The sequence below is a fragment of the Jaculus jaculus genome, chromosome 22 (genome assembly GCF_020740685.1).
Source record: "Jaculus jaculus isolate mJacJac1 chromosome 22, mJacJac1.mat.Y.cur, whole genome shotgun sequence".
Taxonomy (NCBI): Eukaryota; Metazoa; Chordata; class Mammalia; order Rodentia; family Dipodidae; genus Jaculus; species Jaculus jaculus.
Genome location: NC_059123.1, coordinates 586,353 through 599,514, shown reverse-complemented (window position 1 = coordinate 599,514; position 13,162 = coordinate 586,353). Strand labels below are relative to the sequence as shown.

At 43.6% G+C, this 13,162-nt stretch overlaps 1 protein-coding gene across 2 annotated transcripts in view; it reads right to left on the bottom strand.

Annotated features, from left to right (window-relative positions):
• The window catches only part of Dennd5b (DENN domain containing 5B), a 124,338-nt gene that overhangs the window by 101,271 nt on the left and 9,905 nt on the right, over window positions 1–13,162 (bottom strand). The gene's annotated exons all lie outside the window — the stretch shown is intronic.

Below are 13,162 nucleotides of genomic sequence, written 5' to 3'. Positions count from 1 at the left end.
TCCCTGTCCCAAATCTGCCCCACAACCTTGACCCAAAAGAAGACATAAAGTCCAAACACCTCATTTCTTTTATTTCAGTACAGTCTGGCCACAATATAAATTGGACAACAATATTCCCTATTGGCCTGAAACTGGCATATTTAAACTCCTTTTTTTCTTTTTTCTTTTTTTCACTTTCATAGACCCCAGATATTCTCATCTCACTACTTCACTTCATAGACACCAGGGATTCTCATCTCACTACTTCACTTTCCTAGACTCCAGGGATTCTCATCTCACTACTTCATTTTCATAGACTCCAGGGATTCTCATCTCACTACTTCACTTTCATAGACTCCAGGGATTCTCATCTCACTACTTCACTTTCATAGACTCCAGGGATTCTCATCTCACTACTTCACTTCATAGACCCCAGGGATTCTCATCTCCCTACTTCACTTCATAGACCCCAGGGATTCTCATCTCACTACTTCACTTCATAGACCCCAGGGTTCTCATCTCACTACTTCACTTTCATAGACTCCAGGGATTCTCATCTCACTACTTCACTTCATAGACCCCAGGGATTCTCATCTCCCTACTTCACTTCATAGACCCCAGGGATTCTCATCTCACTACTTCACTTCATAGACCCCAGGGTTCTCATCTCACTACTTCACTTTCAGAGACACCAGGGATTCTCATCTCCCTACTTCACTTTCATAGACCCCATGGATTCTCATCTCACTACTTCACTTCATAGACCCCAGGGTTCTCATCTCACTACTTCACTTTCAGAGACACCAGGGATTCTCATCTCACTACTTCACTTTCATAGACCCCATGGATTCTCATCTCACTACTTCACTTCATAGACCCCAGGGATTCTCATCTCACTACTTCACTTTCATAGACCCTAGGGTTCTCATCTCACTACTTCACTTTCATAGACCCCAGGGTTCTCATCTCACTACTTCACTTTCATAGACTCCAGGGATTCTCATCTCACTACTTCACTTCATAGACCCCAGGGATTCTCATCTCACTACTTCACTTTCATAGACCGTAAGGGTCCTCATCTCCCTACTGTGGGAGATTGTCACCTCCTGGTTCTTACAGACACATTCCTATTAAATTAGACCTACACACAGACCATACTTACTTCCTCTGAGTTAAAACTCAGTCCCTTGTTTTCCAGGCCTCCCCCAGAGTTACTAAGAATTTTTTTTTTTCTTGTTCCAATGTCCTGAATCAATCTTTTATTGGCCTCCCAGTATGTTTTTACATCCAGAGTCACCTTTGGGACCAAATGCACGCTCCTGCTGCCATCACCAGGCTGTAAATCCCCATCGCCCACCATGATCAGAACCATGTGACAGGAGCCAGCTCCTGTCACAGTCCTACTCTGGCTTCCTATCTAATGGCAGAGTTGGGAATGTTAGAACCAGAGTGACACCTGATCTTTGCACTCTGACTGCCAAGAGTGACCCAACCACCCCTCCCAATTATCATGTTCCAGGAACCTGGACCACCCATCCTCACTGTCACTTTCCTGGAATGATCCAAACCACCAGTCAGATTATCACTTCCCTGGAGTGGCCCAAACCCTAAGGCAAGGCAGACCACCTGGGAACCAAAGAATCCCAATGGTTCCCACTACCCTGTAAGTATCCCACAGTCTGTAAGGGAGGTGGCTATTTGGCCTGCCTGGTCAGAGTACTTCTCAGAATGCCCCAAATAAAGTCTGCTGCTGAGCTGGATCTCCTTTCTCATCACCCCACCTCACCCCTTTTCTAACAACATGGAAATAACATTTATAGCATTTAAACAACATGTGAAAATGCCTTTTTTTTTTATGAGATAGTAGGAATGGGAGGGGTGGGGGGATATTTGGCACATCAGGGCCTCCAGCCGCAGCAATCAAATTCCAGATACCTGTGCCACCCTGTGAGCATGTACAACCTTGCATGTGCATCACCTTGTGAGTCTGGCTTATGTTTAACCTGGGGAGTCGAACATGACCTTAGTCCTTCGCAGACAAGTGCCTTATCCGCTAAGCCAACTCTCCAGCCCTGAAAATACCTTTTTAAAAAAGTCTTTATCAGGCCGGGCATGGTGGCGCACACGCCTCTAATCCCAGCACTCGGGAGGCAGAGGTGTGAGGATTGCCATGAGTTCGAGGCCACCCTAAGACTCCATAGTGAATTCCAGGTCAGCCTAGGTTATAGTGAGACCCTATCTCAGCGAAAAAAAAAAAAAAGTCTTTGTGAGAGGCATTCACCTTTAATCCCAGCACTACTACTAGCAGAGGCTGCCCACACTTGGGAGGCAGAGGTGGAGAATAACTGAGCTCATTGCCATGAATTCCAGGTCAGCCTAGGCTACAGTAAGACCCTACCTCAAAACACCACCACCATTACAACAGGCTTTATGGCTCACGCCCTTCACTTTAACCCTAGTACTTGGGGGCAGAGGTAGGAGGGTCACTATTAGTTCGAGGCCAGCATGGTGCTACAGAGTGAGTTCTAGGTCAGCCTGAGCTAGAGTGAGACCCTACCGTTCTCTCTCCCTCTTTCTCTGTTATTTATTTATTTAGTGTCAAATAAATAAATAGGGCTGGAGAGATGGCTTAGCAGTTAAGCACTTGCCTGTGAAGCCTGAAGACCCTGGTTCAAGGCTCGATTCTCCAGGACCCACGTTAGCCAGATGCACAAAGGGCGCATGCATCTGGAGTTCGTTTGCAGTGGCCGGAGGCCCTGGTGTACCCATTCTCTCTTTCTCTCTTTATCTGCCTCTTTCTCTCTCTCTGTCTGTCACTTTCAAATAAATAAAAATGAACACCAAAAAATTTTAAAAAATAAACAAACAAATAAATAAAAATAAAGTATATTTAAAAAGACTCAATTAGGGCTGGAGAAAATGGCTTAGCAGTTAAGGCGTGTTTCTCTGCAAAGCTAAAGGACCCAGGTTCGATTCTCCAGAACCCACGTAAGCCAGATGTACAAGGAAGTACATGCATCTAGAGTTCATTCACAGTGGCTGGAGGCCCTAGAGCGACCATTCTCTCTCTTTCTCTCTCTCTCTCTAATAAATAAATAAAATATTTTTTTAAAAAAGACTCAATCATATGTCCTCTAAAACCAAAACCAAAAATTTCTTTAATGGAAAAGACTGCTGCAATTCACTGATCAGAAGAGATTCATTCAAGGATATTTAACATAATGTACATACCTTAAAGCACAATTACACTTTTGTTCTTCCTTTTGGTTTTTCAAGGTAGGGTCTTGCTCTAGCCCAGGCTGACCCTACTTGGGACCCTCCCCTCAAAAAAAAATAAGTAGCTGTCATTTGTTTTACTCCACAGTTTACTTTGCAGAGAATTTAGGCATCTATATTTTTCCTTGAGTGTCTTCTCTTTATTGATTATTTCCTTAGCAACATGAAAACAAAATAAGAGCAACCCACTGCAAATCCACAAAGGCTACTGGAAGATGAGAACATGTGAGGATCTAATGGAAACGAGACAGGAAGGTTGAAGCCCATGAATATTTCAGAAGAATAATGAAAAAGTATGCCAGATGGGTTCTCCTTGGAGCTGACTAACCACCAAATTTCTAACCACAGCCAAATTCCTCCTTCCATAATTTATCAAGCACTTTTCAGTTCCCTTCCACCATAGCCCTTCTCTTTTCCTTTTCCTCTAGCTTTTCTTTTTTAAACAGCAATAACCACAATCACTTCTCTTTCAAGTGGCATCATTATAAAAGAAAAAGAAATGAACACCTGTGTGCCTTGCTCTGCTGAGTCACAAACATGAGAATCCAGGTGTTTTTACTAAAGCAAAAATAGACAAAGGAAGTGCTAGGAAAGCCTAGCCATTCTTTTTCAAACAAAGCAGTTTAAAGTAAACACTAATTGCCAAGATTAGCAACTGAAACACAAGTCAACTCTGCCTAGCCATCACAAGTAAAACTCCTTTCAGGGCCAGTGAGGTGGCACAAACCTTTAATCCCAGCAGATGTAGGAGGATCGCTGTGAGTTCAAGGCCATTCTGAAACTGCATACTGAGTTCCAGGTCAGCCGGGCTAGAGCAAGACCCTACCTTGAAAAACAAAACAAAACAACAGCAACAACATCAACAACAACAAAAACTCCTTTCAGGCTGGAAAGATGGCTAAGGCACTTACTTGCCTGCAAAGCCAAAGGACTCAGGTTCTATTTCCTGGGACCCAAGTAAGCGAGGAGATGATGCACAGGGTGGCGCATGCATCTGGAGCCCATTTGGACCTCTGTTGGAGGTCCTGGTGTGGCCATTCTCTCTATGCTTCTCTTTCTCTCAAATAGATAAAAATGAAAGCAATTCTTTTACATGAAAAAAGCTCCTTTCCCCTAGTCCTTGTCCACCTTTTCAATACTCTACCCTATTCCGCATACAAAAGCAATGGAATTCACTCACATTTTCAAGTTCTTCCTTTTTTTAAATTTTATTTATGAGAGCAAGAGAAAGAACTGGCATGCCAGGGCCTTAGCCACTACAATCGAACTCCAGATGCACGTGCCATTTTGTGCACACATGTCACCTTGTGCGTCTGGTTTACGTGGATTCTGAGGAGCTGAACCTGGGTCTTTAGGCTTCACAGGCAAGCACCTTAACCACTAAGCCATCTCTCCAGCCTTCAAGTTATTTTAACAATCACATTCATCACAAATAATATTAGGGCATTTACTCTGCCAGGCATTGTTATAAATTCAAATGTTTGGACTAGAGAGATGGCCTAGCGGTTAAGCGCTTGCCTGTGAAGCCTAAGGATCCCGGTTTGAGGCTCGATTCCCCAAGACCCATGTTAGCCAGATGCACAAGGGGGCGCATGCATCTGTAGTTCGTTTGCATTGGCTGGAGGCCCTGGTGTGCCCATTCTCTCTCTTCTCTCCCTATCTGCCTGTTTCTATCTCTGTCACTATCAAATAAACAAACAAAAACTATTTAAAAAAATAAATTCAAATGTTTGACAAGCATTTCACAATCCCAATAATCCCAAGAAGAAGCAGGGTACTATTAATATTAGATAAAAAGAATTCAGCCAGGCGTGGTGGTGCATGCCTTTAATCCCAGCACTAGACAGGCAGAGGTAGGAGGATCACCATGAGTTCAAGGCCACCCTGAGACTACATAGTGAATTCCAGGTCAGCATGAGCTACAGACCTTACCTTGAAACCCACCCCACACCACCCCCACCAAAAAAAAAAAAAAAAATTAAGTAACTTGCCCACAGCAGTCTGACATCAGAACTTAATACTCTTAAACTCTTAAGCCTAGGACTACAGAGCAAGTTCCAGATCAGCCTGGGATAGAGACCCAACCTCAGAAAAGAATAAAACAAAATAAAAATAAATAAGCTTTGCCATATTGCAATTTTAAAGATAGTAAAATCTGTATTATTTCTTTCAAATACAGAGTACTTCAAAATCCCTGACTAGGGCCTGGGGAGATGGCTCACTGTATAAGGTGCTTGCTTGTAAAGCCTGTGGCCTGGGTTCAATTCCTCAGCTGCCAAGGTAAAGTCAGAGAGGCATTCAGTTAAAGCAGCAAGATATCAAGGTGTGCACATGAATAAGGGTGTGCAAATAAATAAATAAAGATTTGGGGCTGGAGAGATGGCTCAGCCATTAAGGCACTTGCCTGCAAAGCCTAATGACTTAGGTTTGATTCCCAAGGGCCCACATAAAGCCAGATACACAGGGTGACACATGCATATGGAGTTCATTTGTGGCAGCTGGAGGCCTTAGCATACACAGTATCTCTCTATGCTTAAAAATGAGCAAATAAGCCAGGCATGATGGCACACGCCTTTAATCCCAGCACTCGGGAGGCAGAGGTAAGAGGATCACCATGAGTTCGAGGCCAGCCTGAGACTACATAGCGAATTTCAGGTTAGCCTGGACTAAAGTGAAATTTTACCTCTAAAAACAAACAAACAAAAATGACCAAATAGGGCTGTTGAGATAACTTAGCAGTTAAGCGCTTGCCTGTGAAGCCTAAGGACCCCAGTTCAAGGCTCCATTCCCCAGAACCCACACTAGCCAGATGCACAAGAGGGCGCATGTGTCTGGAGTTCATTTGCAGTGGTTGGGAGCCCTGGCACGTCCATTCTGTCTGTCTGTCCCTCTATCTCTCTCTGCCTCTTTCTCTCTGTCTGTCACTCTCAAATAAATAAATAAAAATAAACAAAAAAATTAAATTAAAAAATGAGCAAATAGCTGGCATGGTGGCACACACCTTTAATCCCAGCACTTGGGAGGCAGAGGTAGGAGGATCACAGTGAGTTCAAGGCCACCCTGAGAATACCAAGTGAATACCAGGTCAGCCTGGGCTAGGCTAGAGTGAGACCCTGCCTCGAAAAACAAAAAAAAGCAAATAAAATTTTTTTTAAAAATTGGGGGACTGGAGGGATGGCTTAGCGGTTAAGCGCTTGCCTGTGAAGCCTAAGGACCCCGGTTCGAGGCTCGGTTCCCCAGGTCCCACGTTAGCCAGATGCACAAGGGGGCGCACGCGTCTGGAGTTCGTTTGCAGAGGCTGGAAGCCATGGCGTGTCCATTCTCTCTCTCTCCCTCTATCTGTCTTTCTCTCTGTGTCTGTCACTCTCAAATGAATAAATTAAAAAAAAAAATTGGGAGTTGGTAGCCACGTGTGACGGCACATGCCTTTAATCCCAGCGCTTCCAAGGCAGAGGTATGAGATCATGGCGAGTTCAAGGCCATTGTGAGATTACATAGGGAATTCCAGGTCAGCCTGAGTTAGAGTGAAACCCTACCTCAAAAAAACAAACAAAAAAAATTTGGGCTGAAGAGATGGCTCAGGTGTTGAAGGCACTTGTCAGCAATGCCTAACAACCCAGGTCCAATTCCACAGTACCCACATAAAGCCAGATGCGCAAAGTAGTACATGCATCTGGAGTTCATTTTTGCAGCAGCTAGAAGCCCTATGTGCACCCTTTCTCTCTCTCCCCCCCCTTGCAAATAAATAAATAAATAAATAAATGTAAGGTTGGAAAGATTGCTTAGCAATGGAGAAGCCTAAGGACTCAGGTTCAATTCCCCTGAACCCAAGTAAGCCAGATAGATGCACAAGGTGTGCATGTGTCTGGAGGCCCTGGCATGCCCATTCCATCTCTCTCGCCAATAAATAAGTAAAAGAACAAATATATTTTAAAAATTTGAAAATCCTAACTAGTACAGTTTTGCTACATTCTATTTTAAAACTGCTGAAGATTATAAATCCTGTATAACAGATGACTGATTCCTGGTATTCACAGCCTTGTGAGGTGCTGATCAAGACTGATCTAAGGGCTAGAGAGATGGCTTAGTGGTTAAGCGCTTGCCTGTGAAGCCTAAGGACACCAGTTTGAGGCTCAATTCCCCAGGACCCATGTTAGCCAGATGCCCAAGGGGGCACATGCATTTCACATGCATTTGGAGTTCGTTTGCAGTAGCTGGAGGCCCTGGCACACCCATTCTCTCTCTCTCTCTCTCTCTCTCTCTCTCTCTGCCTTTCTCTCTCTGTCTGTCACTCTCAAATAAATAAAAAATGAACAAAAACTGTATTTTTTTTTAAAGACAGATCTAAATGACCAGTATCATTAGCAGAAATGATGGCAATGTTTTGGCTTCTGTCATTGGGTGCTCTTTATCCCTCTCATCATTTCCTCTGTCAGAGGCCAGCAGACATGTCATCAGAACATACACATAGTCTATGGAGAGGCCTAAGTGACAAGGTCATCAACCAATAACTACAGTGAGTTGGAAGCAGATTCCATAGCCACAGCCAGGCTGGCACAATGGTAGCATGGGTGTCATGGGGTAACCAACTAAAGTACTTTCTGTTTGAATCTGAGGTGTGTTCCATGGGAAGGGATTCATGCCTGGTGATGAAAGCTTTGTCAAAAGCCTGTGGCTGCCAAGTGCAAAGGGCCCGTGAGGGATGCTACCAGTGTTGTCTGGCTAGATAATTGTGTTGTACCCCTAAGCTGCTTTCTAAGCATTATGTCTGTGTCCATAAGTCAATGCTGCTCTCAGTTTTGGTCAAAGCAGTTTCTTGTGGTCCGGCAGGGTGTCACACGCCTTTAACCCCAGCACTTGGGCAGTAGAGGTAGGATTACCCTACCTTGAAAAGAAAAGGTTTCACGTGTGTGTGCACACGTGCCCGCACACACAGTAAATGTGAGGTATGAGCACACATGCAGAGAAGACTTTGATGTCCTCCTCTACTGCTCTTCTACGTTCTCTCCTTGAGACAGGGTCTCTGGTTGAACATCAAACTCCCTGATTTTCAGCTAGGCTGGCTGACCAGTGAGCTCCAGAGATCTTCTGTCCCAGGCCCCATAGGCTAGGATTACAAGTGGGTATAGCCATGCCCAGTGGTTTCATATGGGTTCTAAGGAAAAGTTTCAGGTTCTCTTGCTCGCACTATAAATGTTCTCATCTACTAAGCTATCTCCCTCATAGAAGCTTCTTTTTACAGTGGCCAGTGACTACTGGGGAGATTCTAAAACTCAATGAAGTGCTGAGAAGTGACTGTCAATGCTCAGCCCTGAATGGGCTGTATCTCCCCTGCCAAGGCTCAGGGGACATTGCAGAGAGGGAGATGGGAAGAATGTAAGAGTGTGGTAGAGCACTGTCTCCTGGATATGACATAGTTATTACACCCACGAACTCACAGTCAACCACTACTATCAAGACAAGATGTGGAGAAAATGGTTCTAATTCTCCCTGCTATTAAAAAAAGGGGGGGTCGAGAGAGATGACTTAGGAGTTAAGGACCCATGTAAGACAGATGCACATCACAGTGAGTTCAAGGCCACCCTGAGACTACATCGTGAATTCCAGGTCAGCCTGAGCTAGAGTGAGACCCTACAATGCAATCTTCCAGACACAAAATGGCCTGGATACTCATGACCTCACAGTGCCTGGTACTGCCTACATAAGACCATCATGATAAGAGGAAAAAATGACGACATCAAAATAAAAGAGAAACAAATGAGAGGGGGAGGGGATATGATGGAAAGGGAATCTGTGAAAGGAAAAGTGGGGGAGAGAGGGAACTATCATGGTTTATGTATAATTATGGAAGTTGTCAATTTAAAAAAGTTTTTTTAAAAATCCCATTACTGAAACAAGTGGTTTTTCAAACCCTGGCTTGCCTCCTTGGCAAGAGCTATGTCTTTTTCCCTCCCTTTAAGCTCTCCTTCTCTTAAAGATCTTCCTCCTAAAGTGCTAAGCTATAATAAAATCTTTCTAAACCTTAAAAAAAATACTGACACAGAGAAATGCTCAGTTTTCTGGGTAATTTGAAGACAGACTGTAAAGCAATAAAATATGCAGAAGATCCACTAACCCTCACTTTTCTAATTTTACTGTTTCCTATGATGCTCTATGATGCTGTGGTACTCCTAACAAGTAGCCAAACTGAATCCATCTCCTTTCCTCTGGGCCTGTTTCTCTTCCTACTTTATTGTAGACAACTGACGAAGTGTCTAAACAGGGTCGGGCTTGCTCATTACAAGGTTAGGTGGGCATGGTGCTGCATGCCTGTGATCCCTACACTCACAAGTCTGAGGTAGGAAGATGGCTGTGAATTTGAGGCCAGCCTGAGCTACCAAGTGAGAGAGTGAGTTCCAGGTCCAGTGAAAGAGTGAGTTGAAGCCCTGCCTCAAGAAGAAAAAAAAAAGTTAGGGCTGGAGAGATGGTTTAGGGTTAAATTGCTTGCCTGCAAAGCCAAAGGACCCAGATTCAATTCCCCAGGACCCACATAAGCCAGATGCACACGGTGGCACATGCATCTGGAGTTCGTATGCAATGACTGGAGGCCTTGGTGTGCCCATTCTCTCTCCCTCTGTAACTTTCAAATAAATAAATAAAATATTTTTTAAAAAGTCAAAGCACTGATTCTCTCTGAATAAATTCAATCTGCCACTCATATATGTAACTTCTCATGTTAAAGACACAACAATGGAGAATAAATACTGCAGAGTGTTCCTTGGGTTCCGTTATTCTGGAAAGCTCTAATTTTTAGCCTCTTCCTAAATTACTACTTTATAAAACTTTCCAGAACAGTTTACTTGCAAGAAGTAGGGGGAGCTTACTTAGTGATAATAAACAAAACACAGTTACTATTGAGCAACAACTTAAATGTTCTGGGCAGTAAAGCACTGAAAAAGACTTAAAAGAAAGATTATTTATAAAGTTCATGTCCACTATTAAATCTGAATGTTCTCTTCATTTAAACTTTTAAGGAAGCCTAAAGCCTTATGTTGTATAATGAAACTTGAGCAGATTGGAGGAAAGCCCAAAGGCCCATAATCTCATCACAAAGCAGAGGGGTCAAAAGGCAAAGGTCATCTCACTCCTGTCAGATTGGCTACCATCCTGAAAACAAATGATCATAAATGCTGGCAGGGATGTAGAAAAAGAGGAACCCTTCTACACTGTTGGTGGGAATGCAGTCGGGTCCAGCCATTGTGGAAATCAGTGTGGAGGTTCCTAAGATAGCTAAAGATTGATCTACCATATGACCCAGCTATAGCACTCCTAGGCATATATCCAAAGGACTCATCTCATTTCCTTAGAAGTACGTGCTCAACCATGTTTATTGCTGCTCAATTCATAATAGCTGAGAAATGAACCAGCTTAGATGTCCCTCAACTGATGAGTGGATAATGAAGATATGGCACATTTATACAATGGAGTTTTCTACTCAGCGGTAAAGAAAAATGAAGTTATGAATTTGCAGCAAAATGGATGGACCTGAAAGGATTATACTAAGTGAGGTAATGCAGGCCCAGAAAGCCAAGCACCACATGTTCTCCCTCATATGTGGATCCTACCTACAGATAATTGGGATTCTGTGTGAGAAGGAAAAAACTCAGTAGCAGAGGCCAGTAAACTGAAAAGAGATTATAAAGGGAAAAGGATGGGAGGAGGGTAATTAATAGGTTGATATTGTATATATGTAAGCAGAAGAATAGACTAACGGGGGTGGAAAGGCCCAAAGTGAGGTCAGGAGAAGAGATTGAGTAAAGGAAAGGTGGAGGAATGGCTAATCAAAATCTAAGAGGATATAAATAAATCATATGGAAACCTACTTTTTTGGACATGGAACACTCAGGAGCCGTAGATCGTTGCTAGAAAATTTTCAGTGCCAGGGATGGAATACCTTCCAGTGAGTTTTTGTCCAGGGAGGTCCCTGATGCCCCCAGAACATTATAGGCCATTGCCCAAGCCCTTGGTTTCCCACCAGGAATAGATAGTAAGACTCTATTGCTGAAGACTCCACATACTTGGGCTGCAAATCCAGTGAGAAATCCTGCTGGAACTGAGCTGATAACCTCCTCCCTGTCAAATAAATAAGTAAATAATAAAATACTTTTTTTTTTTACTTTCCTTTTTTTTTTTAATTTTTATTTATTTGAGAGCGACAGACACAGAGAGAAAGACAGATAGAGGGAGAGAGAGAATGGGCGTGCCAGGGCTTCCAGCCTCTGCAAATGAACTCCAGACACGTGCGCCCCCTTATGCATCTGGCTAACGTGGGACCTGGGGAACCGAGCCTCGAACCAGGGTCCTTAGGCTTCACAGGCAAGCGCTTAACCGCTAAGCCATCTCTCCAGCCCAATAAAATATTTTTTAAAAAATAGCCAGGCATGGCGGCACATGCCTTTCATCCCAGCACTCGGGAGGCAAAGGTAGGAGGGTCGCTTTGAGTTCAAGGCCATCCTGAGATGACAGAGTGAATTCCAGGTCAGTCTGGACTAGTATGAGAACCTACCTCGAAATCCCCCCCCAAAAAAAATTTTTAAAACTAAAAAGAACAAGCCTGCCCACCTTGGACGATTCCAGCTTTCTATCTAATGTTGCAATTTTCATTTTTCTTTTCTTTTTTTTTTTGAGGTGGGGTCTTGCTAGCCCAGGCTGACCTGGCATTCACTCTAGTTTCAGACTGGCCCTGAACTCACACTGATCTGCCTCCCAAATGCTGGGATTAAAGGTATGGCTTGATTTGCTTAGTTTTGCAAGCACTTCCAAAATCCCCACGTCATCTACCACCTCGAGGCCTTCATCGTAGGACCACGGGGATCTTGGACTTCCAGCTTCCAAAACCATGAGGTAAATAAATCTCATATCTTATTAACATGCCTACCCTAGATTATTTTGTTATAGCAACACAAAACTAACACACAGCTTCCTAATTTCCAAATGTCTACTGGAGTCAAGAAGACCGTTAGCTATAAACATGATATTACTCCCCCTGGATTATGTACTCCTCACTACCTGTGCGTGTTGGAGTGCCACCTCCCTTAGGACTTAACCCTGGAATCAATTTTCTAGTTGATCATCGCTTCCTAAAGGATTATTTTATCCAGTTATATGGCTTTAAATTTATACCTACAGAATGGCCCTCTCCACTGAGAATTTCTGTATAGTCTGTGCAACATGACAGCCCCAGTAATCCTTTCAGAAAGTACAATCAGATCATTTTTTTTAAATTTCTTTTGGAGCCGGGCGTGGTGGCGCACGCCTTTAATCCCAGCACTTGGGAGGCAGAGGTAGGAGGATTGCCATGAGTTCAAGGCCACCCTGAGATAACAGAGTTAATTCCAGGTCAGCCTGGACCAAAGTGAGACCCTACCTCGAAAAACCAAAAAAAAAAAAAAAAAAAAAAAAAAAAATTTCTTTTGGTTTATTTTTATTTACTTATTTGGGAGCAAAAGAGGGGGGATGGGCGCACCAGGGCCTCCAGCCACTGCAAACAAACTCCAGATGCGTGCATCTGGCTAACGTGGGTCCTGGGGAATGAAGCCTCGAACTGGGATCCTTAGGCTTCAAAGGCAAACGCTTAACTACTAAGCCATCTCTCCAGCCTTCAGATCATTTTTTAATAGTTATTTATTTGAGAGAAAAAGAGAGGCAGAGAGAGGGAAAAGGAAAGAGCATGGGCGCACCAGGGCCTCTAGCGTCTGCAAACAAACTCCAAATGCATATGCTATCTTGTGAATTTGACTTTACATGGGTACTGGCGAATTGAACCCAGGTCCTTAGGCTTTCCAGGCAAGTGCCTTAACCACTGAGCAATCTTTCCAGCCTGACAATTGAATCTTTTTTTTTTTTTTCAAAGTAGGGTCTCATTCTG